Source organism: Callithrix jacchus, chromosome 20, assembly GCF_049354715.1.
Source record: "Callithrix jacchus isolate 240 chromosome 20, calJac240_pri, whole genome shotgun sequence".
Classification (NCBI taxonomy): Eukaryota; Metazoa; Chordata; class Mammalia; order Primates; family Cebidae; genus Callithrix; species Callithrix jacchus.
This window is the reverse complement of record NC_133521.1, coordinates 53,106,930-53,128,020: the sequence shown is the minus strand read 5'-3', so window position 1 is coordinate 53,128,020 and position 21,091 is coordinate 53,106,930.

Sequence of the window (21,091 nt, the reverse complement as noted above, 5' to 3'; positions counted from 1 at the left end):
ACTCCTTTTTGGAGTATATACACCAACTACATACGGTCTCTAATGTAAAATACAGAAACTCTCTATTTAAGCAAATCGATAAAACTCTAAATATTATCTAGGAACCCCAATGTTAAAAGCAAAATTGCTCTGAATATAATCTGTCAGGAAAAATATACAATGCCCTATCCTACTCTGTATTGGAGTATATACACCAAATCCATATGCTCTCTCATGTAAAATATAGAAATTATATATTTAAGCGAATAAAAAAAATCTAAATATTATCTAGGCACCCCAATGTTAAAAAAAAAATGCTCTGAATATAATCTGTCAGAGAAAATATACAATGCCCTATTCTCCTCTGTTTTGAAGTAAATACACCAACTCCATATGTTCTCACATGTAAAATACAGAAATTCTATATTTAAGCGAATCGAAAAAAATCTAAATATTATCTAGGCACCACAATGTTAAAAGCAAAATTGCTCTGAATATAATCTGTCAGAAAAAATATACAATGCCCTATTCTACTCTGTTTTGGAGTATATACACCAACTCAATATACTCTCTCAGGTAAAATACCGAAACTCTAATTTTAAGCGAATAGAAATAAATCTAAATGATCTCTAGGCACCCCAAAGTTAAACGATAATGGCTCTGAATATAGTCAGTTACAAAAAATATAGAATGCTTTCTTCTACTTTATTTTGCAGTGTATACAGCAACTCAGTATGCTCTTTCCTGTAAAATACCGAAATTTTAACTTACCCGAATCGAAAAAATCTAAATATTATCTAGGCACCCCAATGTTAAAATCAAAATTGCTCTGAAGATAATCTGTCAGAAAAAATATACAATGCCCTATTCTACTCTGTTTTGGAGTATATACAGCAACTCCATGTGCTCTCTCATGTAAAATACAGAAATTCTATATTAAAGCGAATCGAAAAAAATCTAAATATTATCTGGGCACCCCAATGATAAAAACAAAATTACTCTGAGTACAATCTGTCAGAAAAAATATCCAATGTCCTATTTTACTCTGTTTTGGATTATATACACCAACTCCATATGCTCTCAAATGTAAAATACAGAAATTCTATATTTAAGCGAATCGAAAAAAATCTAAATATTATCTAGGCACCCCAATGATAAAAGCAAAATTTCTCTGAATATAACCTGTCAGAAAACATATGCAATACCCTTTTTTACTCTGCTTTTTTGTATATACACCAAATCAATATGGTCTCTCATATAAAATACCGAAATTCTAAATTTACGTGAATCGAATATAATCTAAATATTATCTAGGCACCCCTATGTTAAAAGCAAAATTGCTCTGAATATTATCTGTCAGAAAAAATATACAATTCCCTTTTCCACTCTGTTTTGGAGTATATACACCAACTCAATATGCTCTCTCATGTAAAATACAGAAATTCTATATTTAAGCGAATCGAAAAAAATCTGAATATTATCTAGGCACACCAATGTTAAAAGCAAAATTGCTCTGAATATAATCTGTGAGAAAAAATATACAATGCCCTTTTCTACTCTGTTTTGGAGTATATACACCAAATCAGTATGCTCTTTCATGTAATATACCAAAATTCTACTTTTTTGTGAATCGAAAAAAATCTAAATAATATCTAGGCTCCCCAAAGTTAAAAGAAAACGGCTCTAAATATAGTCTGTTAGAAAAAATATACAATGCCTTATTCTATTCTGTTTTGGAGTATATACACCAACTCAATATGCTCTGTCATGTAAAATACCGAAATTCTGATTTTACGTGTATCAAAAAAAATCTAAATATTATCTAGGCACCCCAATGTTAAAAGCAAAATTTCTCTGAATATAATCTATCAGAAAAAATATACAATGCCCTTTTCTACTTTTTTTTTTTAGTATATACACAAACTCAATATGCTCTCTCATGTAAAATACAGAAATGCTAATTTTACACGAATCGAAAGAACATGAATATTATCTAGGCACCCCAATGTTTAAAACAAAATTTCTCAGAATATAATCTCTCAGAAAAAATATACAATTCCCTCTTCTACTCTGTTTTGGAGTATATACACCAACTCAGTATGCTCTCTCATGTAAAATACCGAAATTCTAATTTTATGCGAATCGAAAGAAATCTAAATAATATCTAGGCGCCCCAAAGTTAGAAGAAAATGGCTCTGAATATAGTCTGTTATTAAAAATATGCAATGCCCTATTCTACTCTGTTTTGGTGTATATACAGCAAATCCATATGCTCTCTCATGTAAAATTCAGAAATTTTATATTTAAGTGAATCGAAAAAAATCTAAATATTATATAGGCACCCTAATGTTATAAATCAAATTTCTCTGAATATAATCTGTAAGAAAAAATATACAATGCCCTCTTCTTCTCTATTTTCGAGTATATACACCAACTCAATATGCTCTCTCATGTTAAATACCGAAATTATAATTTTACGTGAATCAAAAGAATTCTAAGTATTATCCAGGCACCACAATATTAAAAGCAAAATTTCTCTGAATATAATTTGTCAGAAAAAATATACAATGCCCTTTTCTACTCTGGTTTGGAGTATATACACCAGCTCAATATGCTTTTTCACTTAAAATACCGTTATTATAATTTTAGGTGAACCGAAAATTCTAAATAATATCTAGGTACCTTAAAGTTAAAAGAAAATGGCTATGAATATAGTCTGTTAGAAAAAATATACAATGCCTTATTTTACTCTGTTGTGGAGTATATACACCAACTCAGTATGCTCTCTCATGTAAAATACCGAAATTCTAATTATATGCGAATCAAAAAAAATCTAAATAATACCTAGGCGCCACAAAGCTAATAGAATATGGCTCTTAATATAGACTGTTAGTAAAAATATACTATGCCTTATATTACTCTGTTTTGGAGTATATACACCAATTCAGTATGCTCTCTCATGTAAAACACCGAAATTATAATTTTACGAGAATCGAAAAATATCTAAATAATATCTAGGCGCCCCAAAGATAAAGAAAATGGCTCTGAATATAGTCTGTTAGAAAAAATATACAATGTCTTATTCTACTTTGTTTTAGAGTATATGCACCAACTCAGTATGCTCTCAAATGTAAAATACAGAAATTTTAATTTTACCCGAATTGAAAAAACCTAAATATAATCTAGGAACTCCAATGTTAAAAACAAAATAGCTCTGAATATAAACTGTCAAAAAACATGTACAATGCCCTATTCTACGCTGTTTTGCAGTATATACAGGAACTCAGCATGCTCTCTCATTTAAAATACAGAAATTCTTAATTTACGTGAATCGAAAAAAATCTAAATATTATCTAGGCACCCGAATGTTAAAAGCAAAATTGCTCTGAATATAATCTGTCAGAAAAAATATACACTGCCCTATTCTACTCTGCCTTGGAGTATATAAACCAAATCCATATGCTCTCTCATGTAAAATACAGAAATTCTATATTTAAGCAAATCAAAAAAAATCTAAATACTACCTAGGCACCCGAAGGTTAAAAACAAAATTGCTCTGAATATAATCTGCCAGAAAAAATATACAATGCCCTTTTCTACTCTGTTTTGTATTATATACACCAACTGAATATGCTCTTTCATGTAAAATACCAAAATTCTAATTTTACCCGAATCAAGAAAATCTAAATATTATCTAGGCACCCCAATGTAAAAAACAAAATTGGTCTCAATATATTCTGTCAGAGAAAATATACAATGCGCTATTCTACTCTGTTTTGGAGAATATACACCAACTCCATATGCTCTCTAACGTAAAATACAGAAATTCTATATTTAATCGAATCGAAAAAAATCTAAGTATTATGTAGGCAACCCAAAATTAAAAGGAAAATTGCTCTGAATATAATCTGTCATAAAAAATATACAATGCCCTTTTTTACTCTGATTTGTAGTATATACACCAACTCAATATGCTCTCTCATGTAGAATAAGGAAATTCTAATCTTACCCGAAACGAAACAATCTAAATATTATCTAGAAACCCCAATATTAAAAACAAAATTTCTCTGAATATAATCTGTCAGAAAAAATATACAATGCCCTATTCTACTCTGTTGTTCAGTATATACACCAACTCAGTATGCTCTCTCATGTAAAATTCCGAAATTCTAATTTTACGTGAATCGAAAAAAATTTAAATAATATCTAGGCGCCCCAAAGTTAAAAGAAAATGGCTCTCAATATAGTCTGTTAGAAAATATATAGAATGCCTTACTGTACTCTGTTTTGCAGTATATACATCAACTCAGTATGCTCTCTCACGTAAAATACAGAAATTTTAATTTTACGTGAATCAAAAAGATCTAAATATTATCTAGGCACCCCAATGTTAAAAGCAAAATTGCTCGTTATATAATTTGTCAGAAAAAATATAGAATGCCATTTTCTACTCTGTTTTGGAGTATATACACCACCTCAATATGCTCTCTCATGTAGAATACAGAAATTCTAATTTTACGTGAATCGAAAAAAATCTAAATAATATCTAGGCGCCCCAAACTTAAAAGAAAATGGCTCTGAATATAGCCTGTTAGAGAAAATATACAATGCCGTATTCTACTCGGTTTTGGAGTATATACACCAACTCAGTATGCTGTCTCATGTAAAATACAGAAATTCTAATTTAACGTGAATTAACAAAAATCTAAATATTATCCTGGAACCTTAATGTTAAAAACAAAATTGCTCTAAATATAATCTGTCAGTAAAATATAAAGTGCCCTATTCTACTCTGATTTGGAGTATATACACCAACTCCATATGCTCTCTCATGTAAAATACAGAAATTCTATATTTAAGAGAATTGAAAAAAATCTAAATAGTATCGAGGCACCCCATTGTTAAAAGCAAAATTTCTCAGAATATAATCTGTCAAAAAAATATACAATACCCTTTTCTACTCTCTTTTGTAGTATATACACCAACTAAATATGCTCTCTCATGTAAAATACAGAAATTCTAATTTTACCCGAATCGAAAAAATATAAATATTATCTAGGCACTCCAATGTTAAAAACAAAATATCTCTGAATATAATCTGTCAGAAACATTACAGAATCCCCTATTTTACTCTAATTTGGAGTATATACAAGAACTCAGTATGCTCTCTCATGTAAAATACTGAAATTCTAATTTTACCCGAATCAAAAAAAATTGAAATATTATCTAGGCACCCCAATGTTAAAAGCAAAATTACTCGGAATATAATGTGTCAGAAAAAATATACAATGCCCTTTTCTACTCTGTTTTGTAGTATATACACCCCATTAATATGCTCTCTCAAGTAAAATACAGAAATTCTATATTTAAGCAGATCGAAAAAAATCTAAATATTATCTAGGCACCCCAATGTTAATAACAAAATTTCTCTGAATATAATCTGCCATAAAACATATACAATACCCTATTCTACTCTGTTTTGGAGTATATACACCAACTCAATATGCTCTCTCATATAAAATACCGAAATTCTAATTTAAGTGAATCGAAAATAATCTAAATATTATCTTGGCACCCGAATGTTAAAAGCAAAATTTCTATGAATATAGTCTGTTAGAAAAAATATACAATTCCTTATTCTACTCTGTTTTGGAGAATATACACCAACTCAGTATGCTCTCTCATGTAAAATACAAAAATTCTAATTTTACGTGAATCGAAAAAAATCTAAATATTATCTAGGCAACTCAATGTTAAAAACAAAATTGCTCAGAATATAATCTTTCAGAAAAAATATAGAGTGCCCTATTGTACTCTGCTTGGAGTATATACACCAACTCCATATGCTGTCTCATGTAAAATACAGAAATTCTATATTTATGCGAATTGAAAAAAATCTAAATATTATCTAGGCAACCCAATATTAAAAGCAAAATTGCTCTGAATATAATCTGTTAGAAAAAATATACAATGCCATTTTCTACTCTGTTTTGTATTATATACACCAAATGAATATGCTCTCTCATGTAAAATACCAACATTCTAATTTTACCCGAATCAAAAAAATCTAAATATTATCTAGACACCCCAATGTAAAAAACAAAATTGGTCTCAATATATTCTGTCAGAGAAAATATACAATGCGCTATTCTACTCTGTTTTGGAGTATATACACCAATTCCATATGCTCTCTCATGTAAAATACAGAAATTCTATATTTAATCGAATCGAAGAAAATCTAATTATTATCTAGGCAACCCAAAGTTAAAAGGAAAATTGCTCTGAATATAATGTGTCATAAAAAATATACAATGCCCTTTTTTATTCTGATTTGTAGTATATACATCAACTCAATATGCTCTCTCATGTAGAATAAGGAAATTCTAATCTTACCCGAAACGAAACAATCTAAATATTATCTAGGAACCCCAATATTTAAAACAAAATTGCTCTGAATATAATCTGTCAGAAAAAATACACAATGCACTATTCTACTCTGTTTTGGAGTATATACACCAACTCCATACGCTCTCTCATGTAAAATACAGAAATTTAAATTTTACGTGAATCGAAAAAATCTAAATACTCTCTAGGCACCCCAATGTTAAAAGCAAAATTTCTCGTAATATACTCTGTCAGAAAAAATATACAATAACCTATTTTACTCTTTTTTGGAGTATATACACCAATTCCATATGTTCTCTCATGTAAAATACAGAAATTCTATATATAAGTGAATCGAAAAAATCTAAATAATATCTAGGCGCCCCAAAGTTAAAAGAAAACGGCTCTGAATATAGTCGGTTATAAAAATTATACAATGCCTTGTTCTACTCTGTTTTGGAGTATATACACCAACTCAGTATGCTCTCTCATGTAAAATACCGAATTTCTAATTTTACGTAAATCGAAGAAAATCTAAATATTATCTAGGCACTCCAATGTTAAAAACAAAATTGCTCTGGATATAATCTGTCAGAGAAAATATACAATGACCTATTCTACTCTGTTTTGGGATATATACACCAACTCAATATGCTATCTCATGTAAAATACAGAAATTCTATATTTAAGCGAATTGAAAAAAATCTAAATATTATCTAGGCACCTTAATGTTAAAAGCAAAATTTCTCTGAACATAATCTGTCAGAAAAAATGTACAATGCGATTTTCTACTCTGTTATGGAGCATATACACCAACTCAATATGCTCTCTCATGTAAAACACCGAAATTCTAATTTTACGCAAATCCAAAAAAATCTAAATAATATCTAGGCGCCCCAAAGTTAAAAGAAAATGGCTCTGAATATAGTCTGCTAAAAAAATATACAATGCCTTATTCTACTCTCTTTTGGAGTATATACACCAACTCAGTATGCTCTCTCATGTAAAATACCGAAATTCCAATTTTAGGTGAATCGAAAAAAATCTAAATATTATCTAGGCAACCCAATGTTAAAAGCAAAATTGCTGTGAATATAATCTGTCAGAAAAAATATACAGTGCCCTTTTATACACTGTTTTGGAGTATATACACCAACTCAATATGCTCACTCATGTAAAATACCAAAATTATAATTTCACGTGAATCGAAAATAATCTAAATAATATCTAGGTGCCCCAATGCTAAATGAAAATGACTCTGAATATAGTCCGTTAGAAAAAATATACAATGCCTTTTTCTACTATGTTTTGGAGTATATACACAAACTCAGTATGCTCTCTCATGTAAAATACCGAAATTCTAATTTTACGTTAATCGAAAAAAATCTAAATATTATCTAGGCACCGTAATGTTAAAAACAAAATTGCTCTGAATATAATATCTCAGAAAAAATATACAATTACATATTCTACTCTGTTTTTTAGTATCTACACCAACTTTATATGCTCTCTCATGTAAAATACAGAAATTCTATATTTAAGCGATTGGAAAAAAATCTAAATATTATCTAGGCACCCCAATGCTAAAAGCAAAATTGCTCTGAATATAATCTGTCAGAAAAAATATCCAATGCCCCTTTCTACTCTGTTTTGTAGTATATACACCAACTCAATATGCTCTCTGACGTAAAATAGGGAAATTCTAATTTTACACGAATCGAAATAAATCAAAGTAATATCTAGGTGCCCCAAAGTTAAACGAAAATGGCTCTGAATATAGTCTGTTTGAAAAAATATACAATGCCTTATTCTACTCTGTTTTGGAGTATATACACTAACTCAGTATGCTCTCTCATGTAAAATAAAGAAATTCTAATTTTACGTGAATCGAAAAGAATTTAAATGTTATCTAGGCACCCGAATGTTAAAAGCAAATTTTCACTTATTATAATCAGTCAGAAAAAATATAAAATGCCCTTTTCTACTCTGTTTTCTAGTATATACGTGAACTCAATATGCTCTCTCAAGTAAAATAACGAAATTTTAATTTGTCACGAATCGAAAAAAATTTAAATAATATCTAGGCGCCCCAAAGTTAAAAGAAATTGGCTCTTAATATAGTCTGTGTGAAAAAATATACAATGCCTTATACTACTCTGGTTAGTAGTATATACACCAACTCACTATGCTCTCTCATGTAAAATACCGAATTCTAATTTTAAGTAAATCGAAAAAAATCTAAATATTATTTAGACACTTGAATGTTAATACCAAATTCCTCTTAATATAATCTGTCAGAAAAAATGTACAATGCCCTCTTCTCCTTTTTTGTAGTATATACACGAACACAATATGCTCTCTCATGTAAAATACAAAAATTCTAATTTTACGCGAATCGAAAATAATCTAAATAATATCTAGGCACCCAAAATTTAAAAGAAAATGGCTCTGAATATAGTCTGTTTGAAAAATATACAATGCCTTATTTTACTCTGTTTTAAAATATATACACCAACTCAGTATGCTCTCTCATGTAAAGTAATGAAATTCTAATTCTACGTGAATCGAAAACAATTTAAATAATATCTAGGCACCCCAATGATAAAAACAAAATTGCTCTGAATATAATCTGTCATGAAAAATATACAATGACGTATTCTGCTCTATTTTTTAGTATCTAAACAAACTCCATATGCTCTCTCAGGTAAAATACAGAAATTCTATATTTAAGCGAATCGAAAAAAATCTAAATATTATCTAGGCACCCCAGTGCTAAAAGTAAAATTGCTCTAAATATTATCTGTCAAAAAAAATATACAATGCGTTTTTCTACTTTGTTTTTGGCTATATATACCAACTCAATATGCTCTCTCATGTAAAATACCGAAATTCTAATTTTACGCGAATTCAAATAAATCTAAATAATATCTAGGTGCCCCAAAGTTAAAAGAAAATGGCTGTGAATATAGTCTGTTAAAAAAATATACAATGCCTTATTCAACTCTGTTTTGAAGTATATACACAAACTCAGTATGCTCTCTCATGTAAAATACCGAAATTCAAATTTTAGGCAAATCCAAAAAAATCTAAATAATATCTAGGCGCCCCAAAGTTAAAAGAAAATGGCTCTAAATATAATCTGTTAGAAAAAATATACAATGCCTTATTCTACTCTGTTTTGGAGTAAATACACCAATTCAGTATGCTCTCTCATGTAAAATACCGAAATTCTAATTTTACGTGAATAAAAAAAAATCGAAATATTATCTAGGCACCCCAATGTTAAAAGCAAATTTGCTCTTAATATGGTCTGTCAGAGAAAATATACAATGCCCTTTTCTACTCTGTTTTGGAGTATATACACCAAATCAGTATGCTCTCTCATGTAAAATACCAAAATTGTATATTTTAGTGAATCGAAAAAAATCTAAATGTTATCTAGGCACCACAATGTTAAAATCAAAATTGCTCTGAATATAATCTGTCATAAAAAAATATACAGTGTTCTTTTCTACACTGTATTGGAGTATCTACACCAACTCAATATGCTCTCTCATGTAAAATACTCAAATTCTAATTTTACGAGAATCGAAAAAAATCTAAATAATATCAATTCGCCCCAAAGTTAAAAGAAAATGGCTCTGAATATAGTCTGTTAGAAGAAATATGCAATGCCTTACTCTACTATGTTTTGGAGGATATACACGAACTCAGTATGCTCTCTTGTGTAAAATACAGAAATTCTAATTTTACCTGAATTGAAAAAATCTAAATATTATCTAGGCACCCCAATGTTAAAAACAAAATTTCTCTGAATATAATCTGTCAGAAAAGATATACAATGCAGTTTCCTACTCTGTTTTGGAGTATATACACCAACTCCATATGCTCTCTCATGTAAAATACAGAAATTCTAATTTTACGTGAATCGAAAAATATCTAAATATTATCTAGGCACCCATTGTTAAAAGCAAAATTTCTCTGAATATAATCTTCCAGAAAAAATAAACAATGCCATTTTCTACTATGTTTTGGAATATGTACACAAACCCAATATACTCTCTCGTAAAATACGGAAATTTTCAATTAACGCTAATCAAATGAAATATAAATATTATCGAGGCACCACAATGGTAGAAGCAAAATTGCTATGTATATCATCTATTAGAAAATATATACAATGCTTTTTCTAATCAGTTTTGGAGTATATACACCATCTCAATATGCTCTCTCATTTAAAATACCAAAATTCTAAATTTACGCGAATTGAAAAAAATCTCAATATTATCTAGGCTCCCCAAGATTAAAAGCAAAATTGCTCTGAATATAATCCGTCAGAAAAAATACACAATGCCCTTTTCAACTCTGTTTTGGAGTATATACAACAACTCAATATGCTCTCTCATGTAAAATAAGAAAATTCCAATTTTACGCGAATCGAAAAAGATCTAAATATTATCTAGGCAAACCAATGTTAAAAGCAAAATTGCTCTGAATATAATCCCTCAGAAAAAAATCTACAATGCCCTTTTCTACTCTATTTTGGAGTATATAAACCAACTCAATATGCTCTCTCATGTGAAATACCGAAATTCTAAATTTATGCAAATCGAAAAATATCTAAATATTATTTAGGCACCCCAATGTTAAAAGCAAAATTGCTCTGAGTATATTCTGTCATAAAAAATTTACAATGCCGTTTTCTACTCTGTTTTGGCGTATATACACCAACTCAATATGCTCTCTCACGTAAAATACCGAAATTCTAATTTGACTAGAGTCGAAAAATATCTAAATATTATCTAGGCACCCCAGTGTTAAAAGAAAAATTGCTCTTAATATAGTCTGTCACAATAATTATACAATGCCCTATTCTACTCGGTTTTGAGGTATATACACAAACTCAGTATGCTCACTCAAGTAAAATACACAAATTCTATATTTAAGCAAATCGAAAATATCTAAATATTATCTATGCACCCCAATGTTAAAAGCAAAATTGCTCTGAATATAATCGGTCAGAAAAAATAGACAATGCCCTTTTCTACTCTGTTTTGTAGTGTATACACCAACTAAATATGCTCTCTCATGTAAAATACAGAAATTCTAATTTTACCCGAACCTAAAAAATCTAAATATTATCTAGGCACCCCAATGTTAAAAGCAAAATTGCTCTGATTATAATCTGTCAGAAGAAATATACAATGCCCTCTTCTATTCTGTTTTGTAGTATAAACACCAACTCAATATGCTCTGTCATGTAAAATACAGAAATTCTAATTCTACCCGAATCGAAAAAATATAAATATTATCTAGGCACCCCAATGTTAAAAGCAAAATTGCTCTGAATATAATCTGTGAGAAAAAATATACAATGCTCTTTTCTACTTTGTTTTGGCGTATATACACCAACTCAACATGGTCTCTCATGTAAAATACGGAAATTCTAATTTAAGGTGAATCAAAAAAAATCTAAATAATATCTAGGATTCCAAAAGTTAAAAGAAAATGGCTCTGAATATAGTCTTTTAGAAAAAATATACAATGCCATATTCCACTCTGTTTAGGAGTATATACACCAACTCAGGATGCTCTCTCATGTCAAATACCGAAATTCTAATTTTACCCGAATTGAAAATAATCTAAATATTATCTCGGCACTCCAGTGTTAAAAAAAAATTGCTCTGAATATACTTTGTCAGAAAAAATATGTAATGCCCTCTTCTACTTTGTTTTGGAGTATATACACCAACTCCATATGCTCTCTCATGTATAATACAGAAATTCTATATTTAAGTGAATTCAAAAAAATCTAAATATTATCTAGGCACCCCAATGTTAAAAACAAAATTGCTCTGAATATGATCTGGCAGAAAAAATATACAATGCCCTACTCTACTCTGTTTTAAAGTACATACACCAACTTCATATGCACTCTCATGTAAAATACAGAAATTCTATATTTAAGCGAATCGAAAAAAATCTAAATATTATCTAGGCACGCCAATGTTAGAAGCAAAATTGCTCTGAATAAAATTTGTCAGAAAAAATATACAATGACCTTTTCTACTCTGTTTTGGAGTATATACACCAACTCAGTATGCTCTCTAATGTAAAATACCGCAATTCTAATTTTACGTGAATCGAAAAAAATCTATACATTATCTAGGCACTTCAATGTTACAAATAATATTGCTCTGAATATAATCTGAAAGAAAAAATATACAATGCCCTATTGTACTCTGTTTTGTATTATATACACCAACTCAATATGCTCTTTCATTTAAAATACAGAAATTCTATATTTAAGCGAATCGAAAAATATCTAAATATTATCTAGGCACAACAATGTTAAAAGCAAAATTGCTCTGAATATCATCTGTCAAAAAAAAAAACAATGCCACTTTCTACTCTGTTTTGTAGGATATACACCAACTCAATATGCTCTGACATGTAAAATACAGAAATTCTAATTTTATAAGAATCGAAAAAAATCTAAATATTGTAGGCATTTCAATGTTAAAAACAAAATTGCTCTGAATATAATCTTTAAGAAAAAATATACAATGCCCTATTCTACTCTGTTTTGGAGTATGTACACCAACTCAGTACGGTCTCTCATATAAAATACCGAAATTCTAATTTTACCCGAATCGAAAAAATCAAAATATTATGTAGGAAACTTAATGATACAAACAAAATTGCTCTGAATATAATCTGTCACAAAAAATATTCAATCCCTTATTCTACTCTGTTTTAGAGTATATACACCAACTCAGTATGCTCTCTAATGTAAAATACCGCAATTCTAATTTTACGTGAATCGAAATAAATCTATATATTATCTAGGCACTTCAATGTTAAAAACAATATTGCTCTGCATAAAATCTGTCAGAAAAAACATACAATTCCCTTTTCTACTTTGTTTTGGGGTATATACACCAACTCCATATGCTCTCTCATGTAAAATACTGAAATTCTAATTTTAGCCGAATTGAAATAATCTAAATATAATCTAGGCACCCCCATTTTAAAAACAAAATTGCTCTGAATATAATCTGTCAGAATAAATACACAATGCCATTTTCTACTCTGTTTTGTAGTATATACACCAACTAAATATGCTCTGATATGTAAAATACAGAAATTCTAATTTTACCCGAATCAAAAAATCTAAATATTATGTAGGCACCCCAATGTTAAAAACAAAATTTCTCTGAATATAATCTGTTAGAGAAAATATACAATGCCTTATTCTACTCTGTTTTGGAGTATGTACACCAACTCAGTATGCTCTCTCATATTAAATACCGAAATTCTAATTTTACGTGAATCGAAAAAAATATAAATATCATCTAGGCACTTCAATAATAAATAAAAATTGCTCTGAATATAATCTGTTAGAGAAAATATACAATGCCTTATTCTACTCTGTTTTGGAGTATATACAACAACTCAGTATGCTCTCTCATGTAAAATACAGAAATTCTATATCTAAGCGAATCAATAAAAATCTAAATATTATCTAGGCACCCCAATGTTAAAAGAAAAATTGGTCTCAATAAAATGTGTCAGAATAAATATACAATGCCCTTTTCTACTCTTTTTTGGAGTATATACACCAACTCCTTATGCTCTCTCATATAAAATACGGAAATTCTATATTTAAGTGAATTGATAAAAATCTAAATATTATCCAGGCACGCCAATGTTAAAGCAAAATTGCTCTGAATATAATCTGTCAGAAAAAATATATAATGCCCTTTTGTACTCTGTTTTGTAGTATATACACCAACAAAATATGCTCTCTCATGAAAAATACAGGGATTCTAATTTTACCCGGATCGAACAAATCGAAACATTATCTGGGCACCACAATGTTAAAAACAAAATCGCTCTGAATATAATCTGTCAGAGAAAATATACAATGCCCTATTCTACTCTGTTTTGGAGTATATACACCAAATCCATATGCTCTCTCATGTAAAATACAGAAATTCTATATTTAAGGGAATTGAAAAAAATCTAAATATTATCTAGGCACCCCAATGTTAAACGCAAAGTTGCTCTGAATATAATCTGTCAGAAAAAATATACAATGCTCTTTTCTACTCTGTTTTGGAGTATACACACCAACTTCATATGCTCTCTCATGTAAAAAAGCGAAATTTTAATTTTACGCTAATCGAAAAAAATCTAAATAATATCTAGGTGGCCCAAAATGAAAAGAAAATGGCTCTCAATGTAGTCTGTTAGAAAAAATATACAATGCCATATTCTACTTTGTTTTGGAGTATATACACCAACTAAGTATACTCTCTCATGTAGAATATGGAAATTCAAATTTTACATGAATTGAAAAATTCTAAATATTATTTAGGCACCCGAATAACAAAAGCAAAATTGCGCTGAATATAATCTGTCAGAAGAAATATACACTGCCCTTTGCTACTCTTTTTTGGAGTATATACACCAACTCAATAAGCTCTCTCATGTCAAATACCGAAATTCTAATTTTACCTGAATCTAAAGCAATCGAAATATTATATAGGCGCCCCAAAGTTGTAAGGAAAAGGCTCTGAATATAGTCTGTCAGAGAAAACATACCGTGCCTTATTCTACCCTGTTTTGGAGTATATACACCAACTCAGTATGCTCTCTCATGTAAAATACCAGAATTCTAATTTTATGTGAATCGAATAAAATCCAAATATTATGTAGGCACCCCAATGTTAAAAACATAATTGCTCTTAATGTAATCTGTCATAAAAAATATACAATGCCCTATTCTACTCTATTTTAAAATATATACACCAACTCCATATGCTCTCTCATGTAAAATACAGAAATTATAATGTTACCCGAATTGATAAAATCTAAATAATATCTAGGCACCCCAATGTTAAAAACAATATTGCTCTAAATATACTCTGTCAGAAAATATATACAATGCCCTATTCTACTCTGTTTTGGAGTATATACACCAACTCCATATGCTCTCTCATGTAAAATATCGAAATTCTAATTTTACCCGAATCGAAAAAATCTAAATATTATCTAGGCACCCCAATGTTAAAATCAAAATAGCTCTGAATATAATGTCAGAAAAAATATAAAATGCCCTATTCTACTCTGTTTTGGAGTATATAAACCAACTGCATATGCTCTCTCATGTAAAACACCGAAATTCTATATTTAAGCTAATCGAAAAAAATCTAAACATTATCTAGGCACCCCAATGTTGAAAGCAAAATTGCTCTGAAAATAATCTGTCAAAAAATATAAAATTCTCTATTCTACTCTGGTTTGTAGTATATAAACCGACTCGATATGTGCTCTCATGTAAAATACCGAAATTCTAAATTTACGTGAATCGAAAAAAATCTAAATATTATCTAGGCACCCCAATGTTAAAAGCAAAATTTCTCTGAATATAATCTGTCACAAAAAATATACAATGCCCTTTTCTACTCTGTTTTGGAGTATATACACCAACTCCATATGCTCTCTCATGTAAAATACAAAAATTCTATATTTAAGCGAATCGAAAAAAATTTAAATACTATCTAGGCACCCCAATGTTAAAAACAAAATAGCTCTGAATATAATCTGTCAGAAAAAATATACAATCCTGTATTCTACTGTGTTTTGGAGTATATAAACAAGCTCCATATGCTCTCTCAAGTAAAATGCAAAAATTCTCTATTTAAGTGAATCGAAAAAAATCTAAATATTATCTAGGCACCCCAATGTTAAAAACAAAATAGCTCTGAATATAATCTGTCAGAAAAAATATACAATCCTGTATTCTACTGTGTTTTGGAATATATACACCAACTCCATATGCTCTCTCAGGTAAAATGCAAAAATTCATTATTTAAGCGAATCGAAAAAAATCTAAATATTATCTAGGCACCCCAATGTTAAAAACAAAGTAGCTCTGAATATAATTTGTCAGAAAAAATGTATAATCCTGTATTCTACTGTTTTTTGGAGTATGTGCACCAACTCCATATGCTCTCTCAGGTAAAATGCAAAAATTCTCTATTTAAGCGAATCGAAAAAAATCTAAATATTATCTAGGCACCCCAATGTTAAAAACAAAATTGCTCTGAATATTATCTGTCAAAAAAATATACAATCCCGTATTCTAATCTCTTTTGGACTATACAAACGAACTCCATATGCTTTCTCATATAAAATACAGAAATTCTATATTTAAACAAATCAAAAAAAATCTAAATAATATATAGACGCTCCAAAGTTAAAAGAAAATGCCTCTGAATATAGTCTGTTAGAAAAAATATACAATGCCTTATTCTACTCTGTTTTAGAGTAAATACACAAACTCAGTATGCTCTCTCATGTAAAATACAGTAATTCAAATTTTACTCGAATTGAAAAAATCTAAATATTATTTAGTCACCCCAATGTTAATAACAAAATTTATCTGAATATAAAGTGTCAGAAAAAATATACAATGCCCTATTCTACTCTGTTTTTGAGTATATACACCAACTCTACCTGCTCTCTCATGTAAAATACAGAAAATCTATATTTCAGAAAATCAAAAAAAATCTAAATATTATATAGGCACCCCAATGTTAATAGCAAAATTTCTCTGAATGTAATCTGTCAGAAAAAATATACAACGCCCTTTTCTACTATGTTTTGGAGTACATACACCAAATCAATATGTTCTCTCATGTAAAATACCGAACTTTTAATTTTACGTGAATCGAAATAAATCTAATTATCTAGGCACCCCAATGTTAAAAGCATATTTGCTCTGAATATAATCTGTCAGAAAAAATATACAATGCCCTTTTCTACTCTGTTTTGGAGTATATACACCAACTCAATATGCTCTCTCATGTAAAATACAGAAATTCTAATTTTACACGAATCGAAAAAATCTAAATATTATCTAGGCACCCCAATGATAAAAACAAAATTGCTCTTAACATAATCTGTCAGAAAAAATATACAATGCCCTATTCTACTCTGTTTTCGGGTATATACAAAAACTCAGTATTCTCTCTCAAGTAAAATACCGAAATTCTGATTTTACGTGAATAGAAAAAAATCTAAATAATATCTAGGCGCCCCAAAGTTTAAAGAAAATGGCTCTGAATATAGCCTCTTAGTACAAATATAATATGCCTTATTCTACTCTTTTTTGGAGTATATACACCAACTCAGAAGGCTCTCAAATGTAAAATACAGAAAATATTATTTTACTTCAATCGAAAAAATCTAAATATTATCTAGGCACCCAATGTTAAAAACAAATTTACTCTCAACATAATCTGTCAGACAAAATATACAATGCCTTATTCTACTCTGTTTTGGAGTATATACACCATCTCCATATGCTCTCTCATGTAAAATACAAAAATTCAATATTTTAGCGAATCGGAAAAAATCTAAATATTATCTAGGCTCCCCAATGTTAAAAACAAAATTGCTCTGAATATTATCTGTCAGAAAAAATATACAATGCCCGTTTATACTCTATTTTGGAGTATATAAACAAACTCAATATGCTCAATCATGTAAAATACCGAAATTCTAATTTTACGCGAATTACAAAAAATCTAAATTTTATCTAGGCACCCCAATGTTAAAAACAAAATTGCTCTGAATATAATCTGTCAGAAAAAATATACAATCCCCTTTTCTAGTTTATTTTGGAGTATACACACCAATTCAATATACTCTCTCATATAAAATATCGAAATATTAATACACGGGAATCGAAGAAAATCTAAGTATTATCAAGGCACCCCAATGTAAAAAGCAAAATTTATCAAAACAAAATCTGTCAGAGAAAGTATACAATGCTTTTTTCTACTCTTATTTGTAGTATATAAACCAACTCAATATGCTCGCTCATGTAAAATTCCCAAATTTTAATTATACGCGAATCGAAAAAAGTCTAAACACTATCTTAGCACCACAATGTTAAAATAAAATATCTCTGAATATAATCTGTCAGAAAAAATATACAATGCCCCATTATACTCTGTTTTGGAGTGTATACACCAACTCAATATGCTCTCACATGTAAAATACCGAAATTCTAAATTTACGCGAATCGAAAGAAATCTAAATATTATTGAGGTACCCCAATGTTAAAACAAAATCTCTCTGATTATACTCTGTCAGAAATAATATAGAATGCTTTATTCTACTTTCTTTTGAAGTATATACACAAACTCAATATGCTCTTTCATGTAAAATACCGAAATTCTAATTTTACGGGAATCGAAAAAAATCTAAATATTGTCTAGGAACCTTAATGTTAAAAGCAAAATTGCTCTGAATATAATTTGTCAGAAATAATATACAATACCTTTTTTTACTCTGTTTTGGGGTATATACACCAACTAAACATGCTGTCTCATGTAAAATACCGAAATTGTAATTTTACGCGAATCGAAAAAAATCTAACTATGATATAGGCACCACAATGTTAAAAGCAAAATTGCTCTGAATATAACCTCTCAGAAAAAATATACAATGCCCTTTTCTACTCTGTTTTGGAGTAAATACACCAACTCAATATGCTCTCTCAGGTACAATACCGAAATTGAAATTTTACGCTAATCGAAAAAAATCTAAATATTATCTAGGACCCCAATGTTAAAAGAAAATGACTCTTAATATAACCTGTCAATCAAAATATACTATTTTCTTTTCTACTGTGTTTTGCAGTATATACACCAACAGAATATGCTCTCTAATGTAAAATACGGAAATTCTAATTTTACGTAAATCGAAATAAATCTAAATATTAACTAGGCACTTCAATGTTAAAAGCAACATTGATCTGAATATAATCTGTCAGAAAAAATATACAATGTTCTTTTCTAAAAAGTTTTGAAGTATATACACAAACTCAATATGCTCTGTCAGCTAAAACACCGAAATTCTAAATTTCCGTGAATCGAAAAAAATCTAAATTTTATCTAGGCAACCCAATGTTAAAAACAAAATTGCTCTGAATATAATCTTTCAGAAAAAAATATACAATGCCCTATTCTACTCTGTTTTGGAGTATATACACCAACTCAATACGCTCTCTCATGTAAAATACAGAAATTCTAATTTTACCCGAATCGAAAGAATCTAAATACAATCTAGGCACACCAATTATAAAAACAAAATTGCTCTGAATATAATCTGTCAAAAAAAATATACAATGCCCTATTCTCCTCTGTTTAGGAATATATACACCAACTCAGTATACTCTCTCATGTAAAATACCGAAATTCTCATTTTATGTGAATCAAAAAATATCTAAATATTATCTAGGCACCCCAATGTTAAAAGCAAAATTGCTCTGAATATAATCTGTCATAAAAATTATACAATGCCCTTATCTACACTGTACTGGAGTATATACACCAACTCCATATGCTCCCTCATGTAAAATATTTACATTCTAATATTACCTGAATTGAAAAAAATCTAAATAATATCTAGGCGCCCCAAAGTTGAAAGAAAATTGCACTGAATATAGTCTGTTAGAACAAATATACAATGCGTTATTCTACTATATTTCGGAGTATATACACTAACTCAGTATGCTCTCTCGTGTAAAATAAAGATATTTTAATTTTACCCGAATCAAAAAAATCTAAATATTATCTAGGCACCCCAATGTTAAAAACAAAATTGCTCTGAATATAATCTAGCATAAAAAATATACAATGCCCTATTCTACTCTGTTTTTGAGTATATACACCAACTCTACCTGCTCTCTCATGTAAAATACAGAAATTCTATTTTTCAGCGAATCGAAAAAAAACTAAATATTATCTAGGCACCCCAATGTTAAAAGCAAAATTGCGCAGAATATCATCTGTCAGAAAAAATATACAAGGCCCTATTCTACGCTGTTTTGGAGTACATATACCAAATCAGTATGCTCTCTCATGTAATATAACAAAATTCTAATTTTACGTGAATCGAAAATAATCTAAATAATATCAAGGTAAACCAAAGTTACAAGAAAATGTCTCTAAATATAGTCTGTTAGAAAATATATACAATGCCTTATTCTACTCTGTTTTGGAGGATATACACCAACTCAATATGCTCTCTCATGTAAAATACAGAAATTCTAAGTTTCCCCGAATCGAAAAAATCTAAATATTATCCTGGCACCCCAATGTTAAAAAAAAAATTACTCTGAATATAATCTGTCAGAAAAAATATACAATGCCCTATTCTACTCTGTTTTGGAGTATATACACCAAATCCATATGCTCTCACATGTAAAACACAGAAATGCTATATTTAAGCGAATCGAAAAATATCTAAATATTATCTAGGCACCCCATGTTAAAAGCAAAATTGCTCTGAATATAATCTGTCAGAACAAATATACAATGCCCTATTCTACTCTGTTTTCGAGTATATACACCAACTCCATATGCTCTCTCATGTAAAACACAGAAATTCTATATTTAAGCGAATAAAAAGAAATCTAAATATTACATAGGCACCGCAACGATAAAAGAAAATTGCTCTGAATATAATCTGTCAGAAAAAATATACAATGCCCTTTTCTACTGTGTTTTGTAGTATATTCACCAAATCAATATGCTCTCTCATGTAAAATACAAAATTCTATATTTAAGCGAATCGAAAAAAATCTAAATATTATCTAGGCACCCCAATGTTAAAAAAAAATTGCTCTGAATATAATCTGTCAGAAGGA